The following is a 16,334-nucleotide window of genomic DNA, read 5'->3' on the forward strand; positions in this document are numbered from 1 at the left end:
GAGGGGCGAGGGGAGGGGGGCAATAATGACCTTACCGGAGTGAAGATATAACAGTTCCGTTGCATCTGATCTGTTATGCACATTTCATAAAAAAAAACAGAATCATTCCCAATTGTTACCTGTCACTCACTTCTAAAGGTCAAAGAGATTAGAAAACACAACTATAGCCCTGAGCGCAGTTATCAGAGCTCTCTATTCAACAGGTGAGCCCTAGATTCCAATGCTTAGATATTCAAAGTTACTAAGTGTTTTATACAAAAAAAAAAGATAAAAAAAAAAAACTGTGTTTCGCCAGTATATGAAATCATAAAATGATCAGGCAGCATTTTAAGGTATTGTAGCCTGCTCTGAACTGTTTTGAAACGTCAGAAAATATGCTGGCAGTTAAATAAAATAAATAAATAAATAAATAAATAGTTTAGTCATATTAAAAGAAAATAGTTTAGTGTTAGTTAAAAGATTTACATATACTGTCTTAATGTTTTTAAAGTGTTTTATGCAGTAAAAATGGTAAAACTGTTAAATAAAATAAAAATATGATTATGAAATAAAATGTAATAAAACCATACACTATTTTAATATGTAATTTATTCAAATGATGGCTGCGTTTAATGCTCAGCAGTAATTACCTCACATGATCCTCAAGAAATCTTTGTAATATGATGATTTGTTGCTCGAGAAGTTTCTTATTATAATCATTGTAGAAAATGGGTTTAGTGCTTAACCTCTTTTTTTTTTTTGTGAAAACCGTGATTCATAATGTACTTGATGAAATTAAAGTATTTATATGCAGTGTTTCAATAATGCTTTACAAGTAACGTTGGTTACATAATCTGATTACTTTTTTTCAAGTAACTAGTAAAGTAATGCATTACTTTTAAATTTACGATTTGAGTTACTTTTTCAAATAAGAAAAGCAAGTTACTTTGTTAGGGTTATTAATTTCATTTTTGGTTTGAATGGGACTTTACAGTTGCAAAATATTTCATTTTTGAGTTTTTTTTAAGTCTATAGCCCAGGTCAGTAATATAATGGATTACTTTCCATTATAACTAATACGTAACACAGTTAAACACTTTTATAGCGTAACACAATATTGCAATAATAAGCAACTTCCCCCAACACTGTTTATATGAAATACATTTATTTTTAACACTTTAATGCCCCCTCACTGAATACAACAGTCTTAAAAAATAAAAAAAATAAATAAAACAAAATAACTTTTTATGTATATATTTTTGTTGTTTTTCTCAGTAGATTATATATATTAAAGTATAATGCTGCTAGTCTACAAACATGCAACCATCAACCTCTTGAAATCAATTCTGAGTCCACTGTGGCCACATTCACATAGCAGCAGAATACAGTTGTCAGTCCTGTATAATACAGTTACGTTGACACAAGGTTCGGTTATTTACATGCATAACAACCTCATTCTTTAACCGAACTTAAACCCGTAAATTTTCAGGACTCACAACCCCATTCTTAGAACACACGGGCTGTGTGAATGAAAAAGTACAACTAGTCGTCTGTCACGTCATAAAGCGCGAGAGAGAGACACTCTGCTGCACAAACGTGCGTCTAACATGTGTTGCGTGTTTTCACGTGTGTTTTCGGTAACTTACAGTGAAGGAGAAATGAGCTGCAATGTCATCTGTATGTTTCAAAGCCCATCAGTTTTCCACCGGAGCCCCTCCCGTCAGTTATATGTTCCACGCACAATTTAAATGCTCCACTCTACGCCCAAATGTAAAAGCTGCTGTCGGTTAATGAAGATTTGACGACAGAATGAAAAAAAGGTTTTGGAAAAGAGCATCTGTTTTTACATTTGCAGGGAATGTTTGCTTAATGAGGAATGAACATAAGAATGAACCTAAACTCAATGGCTGCAGATAACACTTACATAAAACAACAAAGTCAACTACTTTTGTGTACCTTGCAAAACTTGCCACTGCAGATTAGGATAAGTGGTGACTCTTTTAGCACTGATATGACAGACCCTCATCTTAATTACTACTGTAAGAGCACCAGTGGCAGGCCCGATTTTGTTCAAAATGCCAATGTGCCCACTTGGGAGAATGAAAGTGGGGGGTGGGGGGGACTAAATTAAGAACAAATGCAGAAATGTTGATGTCAACAATATTTTAGAGCGCCGTGGGACTCTTCCGCTGCACGACAGACAACAACATATATCATATCATGCTGCTTGTGGTTTTTAACCGAAGGAGTTTCTCGATTTATTGTGAAGAGAGACAGAGAAACACCACAAAAGAAAGAGGAGGGTTGTTTGTGTTTCAAATTAAGCAATAAGATGTGTGCTAATAGTTCTAAGATGCTGATTTAACTGTGCTACGGGGCAGCGGTTTCTGAGTACGACACTCTATCAATCTTTTACTCTTTTTCTGACACGAGTATTTCACTAACAGCCACTTCCAATTAAGTAAAAGATGCAAAACTTCAAATCCCAAGCATGGGTTTATAAGTGTTTTTTATTTATTTTATTTTTTTAATCAGTCTAGTTTGGTGAATTGATTATTTTCTCTCGTTGAGTAAGAGTCTATTTCCACCATTACTCTGGCAAGCATGGGCACCTGTAGCTTACAAGCTGTCGCCATGTCAACGGTGAGAGAGAAAGGGAAAAGATGCAGGAAAGAAGTGTGGGGAACAGAAGACTCCATTTGAGGCAACGGGAGTGCGGGAGAAGCCCATTCGAGCACATGGGAGGGGCAGGAATGATGAAAGGCTGCTGAAAGCTCTTCACTTACCGGCTCCGTGAAGACATCTACATCTCACAACATACAACACAGTTACCTAAACCACTCCTCTGAGATGATGGGTATAGAAAAAAAGCTCCAATAATGCATGTTAAGAGTAAAATATAAAGTGAGTGTTTCTACAACACCCTCGTCCAGGTGTTAGAAGCATTATCTGGTTAACAATGTAACATGGCAACCACTGAAAACACAACAATGGATAAAAATAATTCTTTATTGCATTAGATTATGCCAAACCAGTGGACAGAAAACGGTACACGGTACACGCTCTATGCAACATTGTTTTCACACTTAGGCTGCTTTAGAATAACCAACTCAGAGCCTATTTAAGTGGATCAACTCCTCCACTCAATTGAACATTACAGTAACATAAAAGTGATGATTATGATACCAAGATATAGATTTAGAAGTCAATTTCAGCAAATTTAGCTGTCTTAGATCAATCATGTTAACTACAAAAAAATAAATGTAAAAAAATCACAAGTTTAATTGTAATTAATTTTTAATCAACTGACAGCCTAGGGCTTTAAAAACTGTAGAGAGAAAACAAAAGTGTTACATTCTGTTATAATTTGTATTTTTTTAGATTTTACATTTTGAATTGCAAATTGGTCAGGTTAAACTCTTGAGCCTGAAGCATAACACTGAAAGGAAAGCTTTTTGTAGTTTTATTTCATTATTAAAATAAAATAGACAGTTCATCTCTCCTGCGTGTCATCGTTGTACGGCACACAATTATTATAGTTAACTGAAACAAAAACTAATACCATTGAAATGTACAAAAAAAAAAAATGATACAGACAAAATTACTCCAATTTGAACATAAAATGAAAATAAAACATTAAAATAGAACTGATTCAAAACATTAATAAAACTAGTAACTTGATACTAAAACAGCCTTTTTCATTGTTATATGAATGCAAATTAAAGTAAAGTAATGTTGTCAAGACCTTTACAACTAAACAAGTGTTTGAAAACACCCTCATTTGTAATACATACAGTAATTGATGTCCAAGAAGAAAGTTGAGACTGGTATGTCAGAAAACTTGTCAAACTACAAGTGAGCCACACATAGTCATTTTATTAGTATGTGACTTCAGTCAGTGTCTTCGGCTCATAAAGTGTATCTGATGCAGTCTAATGTACATTCTACTGCCGTCCATCTTAATTACATTGAGATGCACTTAGAGCCATGCAAATGCGTCGCAAGCCAACTGGCTCAATGTAGTACCCATTGTCCTTCACTCTTCACTCGCCTGGGACTCCGTCTTTAATGACAGAGGAGTGTGCTGAGCAGTCACTGAACCCTGCAGATGAAATTATCTGTCCGTTACAGGCGGGTTACGGCTGGACGGTGCTGAAGGCTACAGTGAGCGGTCCAGTACCTCCTCTGATTATTTAAAGAATGTGGGTGGAACGACATATATGGGACAGTTAGTACGTTCACATGTGCAGTTATAATAGAGCTACAATTTTTATTTTTTCTATTGTAGTCAAATCACGAGTGTATATATTTTCCCTTGGTTTTTCGGAGCAGATGCACAATTTCAGGGCCAACGAATTGAAATCAAATGTTATTTAAAATGTACAAATGATTAGTTTATGTAGTATGTACTATTGGTTAGTTTAGTCTGACTGAAATCAAACTTTTAAAGTGCACATAAATGCTGTTTATTACACCTTAGTTTTGACTTTCAATTTTCCACTCTCTCTATTCATATAGACTTGTCACTTTGATAGCCGTGATTATACAGTAATAGCGAGCTGATTTGGGCTGATTTGCACTCAAACAGATGGTAATCATGCAGATACATTCACATTCAACATAAAACACACTCTCACATATAAAAACTGTTGAAAAATAAAAGAAACAAAAAAAGGCAATTGCTATAAGTTTCGCCTCCATCAGCTGACAGGTGCGTCAGAGCGCGTCACGAGCCGTCAGGAGAGAGTGCCAAAGTTCAATTATCTTTCATTCATTATGTTTTCCGTTGGATCCTCTCATTCTGTTTGTGACACTGTACGCTGCAAAACCATGCCGTTTTTTTTTACTACCAAGACGCAGTTTCCGGTCCGTGAGTTATTCCATAACGTACGCAAACAGTTCTGTCGCTGAAGAACTGAAAAGTAAACAAAGGAATTATGATCCATATTACAACGTTATTGCTTAGTTGGACTAAACGTGCTTCATGAGATGTCGTTCAGTGGACCCTTACCTTCCTAACTAAACCAGGATTTGCAGCTGTGGATGGGTTTATGACTCGTTATTACGATGGATCTGGTATGTACAGCATTTTCATCCTTCATGTTTTAATGTGTACTGCTTACACAAATGTAGCAAATACAGTCTTTATAAGCTTTCCATTGAAAAACAGCGATCTGTCGTCGATTCTTGAGGCTTAGATCTTTATAATGATACATAGTTTGTCAAGATTAAATTTGTCCCGTTTCATTTAATCTATTGGTAAACACTGACACATGCGAGTTAGGGGCATTCAAGACGCCCGCGTTCTGGTGCTGGCTAACAGGTTAACTTTCTATTACACCTTAGTTTTGACTTTCAAAACCACAATACATTTTCCAGATATTATGAAATCTGGGCCTAAATTAAAGAAGCATCTGATGGATTGCAGATGCACTTTTTTTTTTTGTGCAATTTTCTGCTGTTCCTAAACTCTAAAATCTCATTGGATGAGCAATAATGAAGCCACATAGACATCATCTGAATTCAATAATAACATACTCTGCTTCCGTCATGCACAAAACCCTTTTACCCGTGGTAAAACATTTGCAAAATACTGTCTCTACCGGCTTATCGCTTTAAGATGCATCCTAAAATCCTGCTTTTGCTAAAAATCTAATCAGAATCACCCAGTTCAGCATAACGTGGAAAGAAACATTTTGACTAAATAAAGTGCAAAGTAACATATTGTATTCATCCTGAGGTTTGCATTCAGTTTCCTTGGTGAAAGCAACTTAACTTGACTAGAAAACATTTTCTCTCCTTGCCAAAGGAAATGGATTTCTCCCCTTTCAGCAGATCGTTCAGTCCAGGCCATTGTACAATGACCAGGAAATCAATGTTTTTCTTTTTCTTTTTCTTCCCTTTCTTCACACACACAAACACACGCCTACACCCACACAAGCAGGACTCACACCCACACACACCTGATGTAATCTGGCAGACAGTGCCAGCAGAGTGAGCCATCAGAGGGAGTGCACGGCCGGTCTAAAGCATCTCCCAGCTGGCTGCGTGAGCTGTGCCCGTCTGGCTGGAAGCTACAGATTAATTAACAGTGTGCCATGAGAGCACCGCACAAGTGTGTGTGGAGGGGGCGAGGTGTGTGACATTCAGCCCGGCCTGCTCACGCACCCAGTGAGCTCTGGATCTCACGTCTCTCCGCCCTCGCCATCATCATCATGGCCTCACGCTCTCACCCCGTCTGCTCGGTGACTGCAGCCAATCGCCTACCAATCGGGACAGATAAAGGTACAGCGCTTTGAACTATACAGAAGGAATACAAGCTGTGACCGCTGCAATAAATAGCCATTGTGACTAACAACATTTTGAGTTCTCTTCATTTTTAACACAGCAACTATCAGAAGAGCAATACAATCTTCCTTATTCTGTTGTTAATTGCTTCTAATCTCAAAATAAATATCCCTTCCATTTAAAAAAAGTAAGAAAAAATATACATAATGTATATGTCCACTACATCATTTTTTTTTTTTACATGATAAATAAAAAAAGAAATTTAATTACACATTAATAACACTCATGAAACTCAACGAGCTACACGTAGTTGATACAATTTAAAATTAAAATGTAAAAAAAAACAAACAAAAAAAAAACATTAACACTAATTATTATTACCTGATAAATATTACCATAATATCACAACAGCATAGCCCTTAAAATATGCAAAATTATTATAATTATAATTATCAAATTATTAATACATAATAGCTGAAACATTAGGCCAGTGATAGATGAATTTGTGCAAAAATAAGAGTTTGACTGGAAGGATGGCATTGGACAAAAAAATAAACAATAAACAAAACAAAAAAAAGAAAAGGAATAATAAATATAAAGGAAGTGTTTTCTCCTTCATTTTACAAGTTAATAAGTCTATTTATTTTGCTATATCAAAGTTTGGTACCCTATAGGAAAAGACCCGCCAGACATTTTTGGGTCGCAACCCATTAGTTAAAGCTGCAGTAACTTTTGACGCTATAGCGGATAATAAACAGAACAGCGTTTATGTCTGTGGTGAATCACGCTGGTACTGGGCTACTCCGCAGTGGTACCTAACCGAACCAGTCTAAAATAAATAACACTTATTATGAGTCTACTGTAGTGATTCAGGACAAGCGAGAAACATGCTTTGGAAAATGGATTCATGGTGTACTTGCCTATTATATACATTTTGTAAATTACGAACACAAAAAAAGTTACGGACTGCAGCTTTAAGAACGGCCGCTCTAGTGACAGTGAAAACACTAAAATTTCCATTCAAATTCGAAAGCAAAAAAAGCGCATTTTGAAGTTAGCTAACATGAGTAAACTACTGTGTCCATAGCAACTAGCAGAAAATTATATTTTTGTTTCACTTTGAATGGGGGCTAACGGGGTTCAAAGAAAGCTCCAGCAAAATGACAGAGGAAATATCTAACCCATTCTGAATTTGCACATCAATAGAGAGACAAATCGAGCGTCCTCTCTTCCTCCTATAATATATACAATAGAGAGAGCAGCAGTTCAGCTGTGACTGAAACCCGAGATACATGTGCTCCAAATCATTGGGCAAAAGACTGTCCCCGCTACCCTCTCAAAATCTTTCGTAACACCCATTCTCATTAGAGGGATGGAAAAACTTGGGGATGGATCGATGTTTTCATTTTTCAAGTGCTTGTATCCATTAGAAGAGTAAAATTCATCCATCAAGCAAATTCCTTTCTGGTTAGGCCCTGTCGCTTTAACAAGTAGCGAGCTCAATGTGCAAGATGTATTGCTCTCCATTTCACTAACCTTCATTATGTCTTTCATGTGTCTCTCACCCCCTCCTCTCGTATAGAGAGCCAAAGGATCTGATTGGCCGGAGACACTACCTGCCATGTTCTGTAGCATACAAGCAGGCAGTCAACCTCTCATGTTCTTCGCATTCATTCTAACGCCTTTTTTACAGAAATCTTTCAGCATGAATTATATATGACGGCCCCTTTTACCTCCTCACTTAGGGGAAAATATAATTCTATAATTTGGTGGTTTTCATATGGTATTTAAAGCAATATTGAGTGGGCCTTCCTGTAAAGCTGAAACTAATGGGAAAAGGGGGTTACTGCATTCCAAAAGTAAGTGCTCATAAACTTATGTTGAAACACACATAAATTACAGTGGCAAAAAATTTCATCACTGCCATTAGAAAGACGAATCCCTCATCCTGGCCTCTCCACCTCCATGATCTTAATCCAAAGAAAGCTATCAAGAGGACTGTTCTGTTTCAATTTCTGGACCTCACGCTACAAGAAAAAAAAGAAAAAAAAAAAAAACGCAAAAGGAGCTAATAAATTATGTGGTAAATTACGGTGCACCGAGCACTTTCAGGCAACATTTCGCAAGATAAATTTCTCCATCGTCTACAAAAGAAACGGTCCAGCTGAAGGGAGACTGGAGAAAGGAATGATGCAGAGGAAGCAAGCGATAATTAATATATATATTTTTTTCATTTTTTATACATTTAAAATGGCTATAATTTAGCCAGCACAAATGACAAAGCCGGGGAAAAACACATTTAAATCGGCACAACCTTTCCACCTGAGCTGCTGTGAGATCAAGTGGGTGGTTATTTGAATAAAAACCCTGCTTGCCCGCAGTCTCTTCTGACGGGGGAGACAAAAGCCTTGCTCCTCTCCTTAATGAACATATCTGCCGTGGAACGCTGCAGCTGGACTTAAAAGGTTACATGGGGCTGGCCATGCTGGTCACAAAGCTGCGCCCGCAGGAAAGCTGAATCCTCTCCAAGAAAGCCGAAAGGAGTTGTGTTGGGGGGGGTTGGATTGGCTGTATCAGTGACAAAAGGGAAGACTGATGGCCTCACCAAGACCCAGAAAGACCTTTGCGCGAACCCCTCTTCCGCCACGGGAGAGCACAGTTCATGTTTACATCCCTCCCTCGAACATCCTCACACACTTACACACAGCGCCCTCCATTTTATTTACTGCGGCATTCATAAAATATGGATGCCCAACAAGATACTGGAGGACACATGAGAACAAAATGGGAACAATGAAGTATAAAATATCCCGGCATCTGGCGCTTGGTGAACTATGACCGCTGACTTGCTCAAATAAGTATTTTCCCTTCAATCATTTATTGCCTGGTAAATTAGAACTAAAGTCATTGCATTACACCTTTAAATGTAAAGCATTTTAAATGGCAAATGTCAAATTTTTTAATCTTGACAGTCTAAACGGATTAAATATTTATAAGTAAAGGCCGTACAATCGTGATAAACTGCAAAAATGGAGTACAAAGCATACCTGGCTCTTGAATCCAATGAATTAGGGTCTTAAAGGAAGTCATTGAAGAAGTAGACCGCCTGTGATGGGAAGTCGTGCTGCAGCGGAGTGGAGCGTGTGAGAATTTAAAAGGTGAAGCGTCGTAAGGTACGGACACACAGATGACTGACCTGTCCTATTCTATAAAAGTGTCTGACGCCAGGTATGCCGTCAGCCAATCCGAAGTCGGCGCTCCACGGAGGACGCACAGGTACATACAAACGGAGCAGAGGACTAGGACACACGTTTAGTCATAGGAGAGGACAAGTGCGTCACAAAATGAATTTCTAACCTTGTGGAAAAAAAAGAAGAACTATAAAAGAACTACAAAAGACAGACAGTCACACACACACACGTGCGCTATTATTCAAAAGTTTGAGGGCAGTACGATTTATTTGAAATATTACAGTAGTACTTTTATTCAGCAAGGATGAATTCAGTTGATCAGTGACAGTAATAAAAATGTTACAAAATATTTCTTCCTATTCAACAAAAAAAATTCTCAAGAAGAAAAAAGAAATCATGTTTTCCACAAACAATATTAAGGGGCGCAATTGTTTTTAACACTGCCAAAACCAAGACATTTTATTTGAACAATTAAAATGGTTTCTGAAGGATCTTGCAACACTGAAGACTGGAATAATTGCCATCACAGCAGTACATTCCATTTTGAAATATATTAATACAAAATTGAAACATATTAATAATATTTCACAATGCTATTATTCCGCATAATGAACAAATTAATACCGCTTTGGTAAACTTAAAAGACTTATTTATAAAAAATGAAATAATCTTACTGGCTCGCAACTTTTTAAACAGTACGATATATATAAATGCTGGGCATAATTTTTGAACTAAATCAATATGAGATAATCTAAGAAAAAGCTGTAATAATGTCAAGGAATGTAAAGCGGATGAATGAAATGTTCTTGTCAAAAAAGGAAAGTTACTTAATGTGCATTCCACAGTGAACTAAAATGCAGGTGTTTCATACAATAGTCACATGTGTTAAAGGCACATTATGTAAGTACATAAACTATAAGACAACATGAAGGTTAAGTGTTTCAAAAAAAATGTCAGGCATCTGAATGTGACTCCAGCTTGTCACCTTTTGATCCTTATCTTCCTATCTCAATTATCCTACACATAAAGGCCTTCAACAACAGACACAAACACTTCAATGAATCAACTACCTCTTTCTTCCTTTACTATCATACATTTATTTGGCACGTATAATTCGACAGTTGGCAGAGGGCACTCGGCAGAAAATCCTATAGTACAGCATAACAACACCAAACCCGCCTTATGTAACAACTGTTGTCAAATATAAATCTGATGAACTTTTCACAAGATGGCAAAAAGATAGAAGAAGAAGAAAAACAAAAACATAACAGATTTAAAGTTGGAGGTGGAGCCTGCTTAAAAGCTGCCGGTTATTTCCCTGTTTCACACTCGACAGAATTCACACAATCGTTGTCTTCCGCACTGGTCGCACTGCATATTTCACCAAAAAGACATACGCTTGCATGTAACACACCAGATCGGTCCAACTTTTTTGATGCAACTGGAAAGTTTTATTTATTTATTTGCCAATCCCAAAGTGTTGCCAGCTCGAGAGCTGGTGGTTTTTGCAGTTTGTTTATCATTGACCATCACACAGGCGCCAGTGTGAAATAAAGTATTTTTAGATGTTGACATAATGGCTCGAAGAGGGAGGAGACCATGAATTTTTCATAGCGGCTCACAGGGAGAGGTCATTTGCCACTCTTTCTCTATAAAAGCGGGGGCGAAAAAAGAATTTCTGGAAGGCTGCGACCTGCAAGCGGCTTTCACTCCTCTGAAAAATAAAAAGATCAGCCAAGTACAGCGACCTAGAGACACACAAACACAAAACCCTACTGAACGTTGAAAAATGCATTCCCTCATTGTCCAGCTGTTCTGACACAAACTGAAACCTCTTATTTCCTGGTACCCGTGCCTCTCTCCTCAAATTCCCAGCAAACACAAGCAGCCACCATCTACTGAACACTCTGCGGGCAAGTCAACATTGTCTGTTGGGAGACGACCACGAGAAAAGGTGCCCAGTACAGTAGCGTCACACTCACCTAACAATGCTTTGGTAGATTCCATGAGACTGGATTTGTTTTGTTTGTCTGTAATGGCATCATTAGACAGTTCACAATCCGTTTTACCATTTAAAAACTATTTACAGCTTTGGCCGGCTCTAAAAGAGTGGATTCCAACCAAAGTGTGCATCCGTGTGTGCGCCTGTGTATAATCCTATTTGAAGTATTCTCCGCGTGTTCAATGCATTGAGGAGTTGAGCATAAATCAGAGTGACAGACTTAAAAGAAAAGGCTTTGCATTAAAGAGTCCAGGTCAAGGGGATGGGTCTTAAACACAGACAATTCCTTTCTTCTCTGAAATATTAGCACAATTCAACCGTTACCAGACGAGTGAAAGTGCATCCCTCAAAGTGTCAATTAAGCAGCACAACAGTGGCACATCAATACGTTCGAGTTGCCGCGTGACGTTTTAATTAAGCCTTGCATAGGTCGCGCAAAACATTCCATCCGGTCACGCAAGTCACAAACATTATTTGTTTCCACACCTCTCTTCCTGATACGTTACAATCCACCTATATAGCAAGCACACAAAATAACATCATAAGAGGCACGAGGCCCGCGGTTCTCCGGCTGTCATTTGGCATGTGCACTCAAGTCAGTGAGCTTTGAGTTGGTGTTGGGTTGCAGGCAAAAACACCAGTGTCTTCATCTTTAAGCATGGCTGGGCAGCAATGAGCCTGCTCCAAATGTTACATGCTATTCAGGCCTCATTGGTGTGTGTGTGTGTGTACATGCAATGCCGACTCCCAATTGTTCATGCATTGCAAGCTGGAGAATCAGCCCTATACCATCAGAAAGTAAGTCACTTTCACATGCACAAACACAAAACAACAATGCCTATTTATCTGTTCCCTATCATTGTGCTCCTGACAATTATTAATCATGTTAGAGTCTGAAAATGAAATTACATGAAAATAAGTGTTTCTGCAATTAGCTGTCATGCCTCCCATTGACAGGGAATGATTAAAACGAAGACACTGACTAATTGGGCTTTGAATAATGAAATGATATGTATGCTGACTTTTAAGCAGGTGTGAAAGCAGAAGCAACAAGGAGATAATAAAACATCTGGCCGCACTGGACAGGTTCTGTCAATCAATCCAGCCTCTGTGAATCCCATTACCATGACAACCCCCAGCCAATAACATCTGTACTGGCCTTTATGAGGGAACGAGGGCCACTATATGTGTCCATATTAGCATCATTACAGTAACAAATGGTGCCTTCTTGCTCCTTTATTTGATGTGAGATCAAACATGTGCAGACTCTCTCCATCCCACACGCTGCGGCCTTCCACGGGTCTTAAAAAAAAAATAAGAAGAAGCTCTTTCTGTCATGATATAAATGACACTTCAGAGTTTGAAAGTGCTCCTATCAATCACTCCAACTTTAATGTGAAATAATAAAATCAGCCTAAGTTTTTGTGTTGTCTGTTTCTTTACCCCCTCCCTGTCTCTCAAGTGAACAAAGGCCAAGTTCAAGGCAACATCAAAAATTGATTTCGGCTACACTTCAGATTAGTCAAAGGTCTCTCAGCAGGCACACACACACACACACACACACACACACACACAATCAATGCTAAATCTCTCCTCGTTTTATTACGCACGCCGTCCATAATACATAGGTATCCTTGTAAATGTATTGTCTAATGTCCCTAATGTTTTTTAAGAAAAATAAGTAAAACATGCATAGGCAAGAACATCTATTCACACAAAACGCCCATATTTGCATCTCAAACATTTGTAACATCTATAAATGATTGACTCTGTCACAAATTACAAATCAACCTTACTGACCTAAACTAGAGAACTCTAATAAACAGAAACAGATACATGCTTAAAAATAAAGCCGTAAAATAAATCGCTAAAAACCCCAGAAGAAGGCATAAACCAGTCAAAACAATCAGGAGATTGAAACATGTTTTTAAATATAGATATTTACAAACTGAATATAACATAAGAGACCAGTCGAGGAGCATGATTCAGTGGGAGTCAATGTCTGTTAATGTCCGTGACTTTAGCGGGCAATATACATGAACATTTAAACAAAAGACCATTTAGGATGGGCCAGGAATCTTTCACCAATCACTATCATCAGTATCAGCTTTCAGTGCAATTACAGTACATGGTGATACCTCAGTACCATGCTCCCTTCTACACTGTTTTCAGTCAGTGTGTGTGTGTGTGTGTGTGTGTGTGTGTGTACGTCAGGTTGTTTCTTTTTTATCCATCGAAACACAACCTCCAGGTATGTGTTCATATGTAAAATTTAACTGATGACCTTTTTTGTTCTTCTTTTTTTATCTTATTGCTTTTCAGAATACTGTACGAGTGTTTGAGTAGTCTGCATATCCATGATGCGCTTTAGAGGTTTGGCTCATTTATGTACAGATCAGTTTGACATTACAAGTAATTTAGAAACATCCTTACTGCCATTTAAGTCACCAAAGCAATATGTCTCAAAGTCACCAAAGCAAATGTTGTAATTTGTTTGACATCAAATATTTAAAGACTTCATTTACCTCTAAGAAAAGAGTTGCTCAGAAGACACACTCATACACACAGACCAAAAAAAAGAAAAGAAAAAAAAAAACACTACTGCCAGTGAGTGTTTTGTAAAAGTGTACCATCTCATTGTTTTTTTTACTTGCAAAAAAAAAAAAAAAGACAAAAATTGTTATGAAATAATATTTGTTTATAAGCATCAACTAAGCATTTTTTTTTTACGCTTATAATCAATCAATGAGCCTTCACTCAGAGCTGAGAATAAAGCTTAAACAAACATGAGAGAAGAACTGTAGTGAAAAAAAAAAGACTAGGTGAAGGTAAGTTAACGTTTACAGTTTTTTTTTTTTTTTATATATATATATACATCTTCAGCACAATGTGGAGGTGAATTAGTAGATGCTGTAAACAGCAGTTTCCCCCAGATAAAGCAGGTCTGTATCAAACACTCACAAACAACTTTAACATGTAATCTGACCAGAGGGATGTTGTAATATTGTTCACACAGGATGCAGTAACAATGTCAATACAACTACTTTCATAACTATATTTTTTTTATTTCAATGATTATAATTGCTTGTAAAACACAATCTTACACAGTAAGATTAATAAAAAAACAAGTTATTAAAAAGGTGATGTATAAATTATATAGACGCAGCTATAGCCTATTTTGGTTTATTTTACTGATCTGATGTCTTTATCATCCTCTTGCAGTACACTGTTCATTTTTTACGTCATTAAAGGAAATGCTTACTAAGTCGTCAGAAGTGTAGAGCTTAGAAATATCATTATATGCTGTATATACACATTTTTCACTGAAAGACAACGGAAAAAGTCAAGTGGATTAACTTATTAAAACGACGGTGAAACTATGTGTGCTCTTATTAATATACAGTGAAGCTTACAAGCACCGCACGTGAACACATGTGTACCTACTGTCTTTACTATGATTTACTTCAACATGCGCGTATCTAAGCTATTCTGGAAGTAATGCATTTTTTTCATTAATGATGTGGTTTTTTTTTTCTGTTTGTTTTTTTTGTTTGCTTTTTATCTCACAACAATAAACAATAAAATAAAAATAAAGAACGATTTAATGGGAGAAAAATAAAATTAAAATTGCCCTGCCTTGACCTGTTTTGTTTTCTATGAAATAAAATGAAAAAATGTAACGAGTGTGTAAGTTAGCGTTCGCGCATGCTGAGGCCATCGGTGTTCTTACCTGCTGTTGATGTGTTTCAGCATCCCATTGACAAAACTTCACTAAACGACGGTCAACTTCTGGGAAAGACAAAACAGAAAGATGTTTCTCGCAAAACAAGTCCTCCTCACTCGCTTCAAACAGCAACTCCCGTCCAAACGATAGTCCGGAGAGCGCGAGAGTCACTCAGATGTTGATAGATAGATGTTTCTCTCTCCTCTCTGAAAAGCAAGAGCAAACGGAGGAGATTGGTCGGGGGTGATCGATGTGTCCAGCGCTCATGTGCGTAAATGCCGAATATCAGCCGCCACAGTCCGGGAACACCGAAATACGGAGTAAAACGAGCTGCCGCCGGTTCCTCACAGAGATACAACAAAGCCGGGAATGCGCGCGTGCATGTCTACCTGAAAGCGCTGCGAGAGGAGGCTACGGATAAATCGCGCAAGAGTGTGTTTCCTCAACTCTGGATCTGGCTCGGAGCTACTGGTCCCCCCGCTGCGTCCAATCAGTGTGCTATGTGTCTGTATCCAGCACCGGATCAGTGATAAATGAAGGGTCATCCATGACTAACGCCGAACCCTGATGAATGACTTTCACAAGCTCGTCGTCATCATCGTGTCTCTGGCTGATAGCGACTGTAAGCAGCTCATGGGTTTGGCTCTGTTTTACGTTTTCATTCGGGATGCGAAGTTCATTCTCATCGAGGAGCAGTTTAAAGCGCTTGCAAGTGTTAGTTTGCATGCTCAAACTTATTACTTAACCTGACCCCAAACAACATATGCCCTGTATAATAAAACATAAAAATAACTAACTGTAGATTAAAAAATTTTTCTTTTAAATTTATGGTACAAATCAAAATGGCAGCTGCCAGAACTTTACTGTATTTTTTAATATATAAATAAATAATGAAGCAAAATTGTGGCAAATGGCGTTACAAGATGTATAGGTGCTACCTGAAGATGCTTTTATGTCATTAAATTATATGTCATGTTAATATACTGACATATTTGAGTTAGGCTACACATATCTGAATCTGTTTTTAAAATGATGAACTAGTTATTAAAAGATGAAGTGTTAACTAAAGGATACTTTACCTCATTAATACTTTTTTTTTCAACATCTGACCTAAAATTATACATATCACCTTGTTAAATATTTTCTTGTT

General features: G+C 37.5%; 1 protein-coding gene across 1 annotated transcript in view; it reads right to left on the reverse strand.

The window, feature by feature from the left end:
- tenm3 (teneurin transmembrane protein 3) overlaps positions 1–15,866 on the reverse strand; it is a 265,306-nt gene extending 249,440 nt beyond the window's left edge. The window contains exon 1 of the mRNA XM_026260629.1: positions 15,191–15,866. The gene's annotated coding sequence lies outside the window, so the exon portion shown is untranslated. The remainder of the gene's footprint in view (positions 1–15,190) is intronic.
- Between the last annotated feature and the right edge of the window lie 468 nt (positions 15,867–16,334).

Source organism: Carassius auratus, unplaced genomic scaffold, assembly GCF_003368295.1.
Source record: "Carassius auratus strain Wakin unplaced genomic scaffold, ASM336829v1 scaf_tig00215565, whole genome shotgun sequence".
Classification (NCBI taxonomy): domain Eukaryota; kingdom Metazoa; phylum Chordata; class Actinopteri; order Cypriniformes; family Cyprinidae; genus Carassius; species Carassius auratus.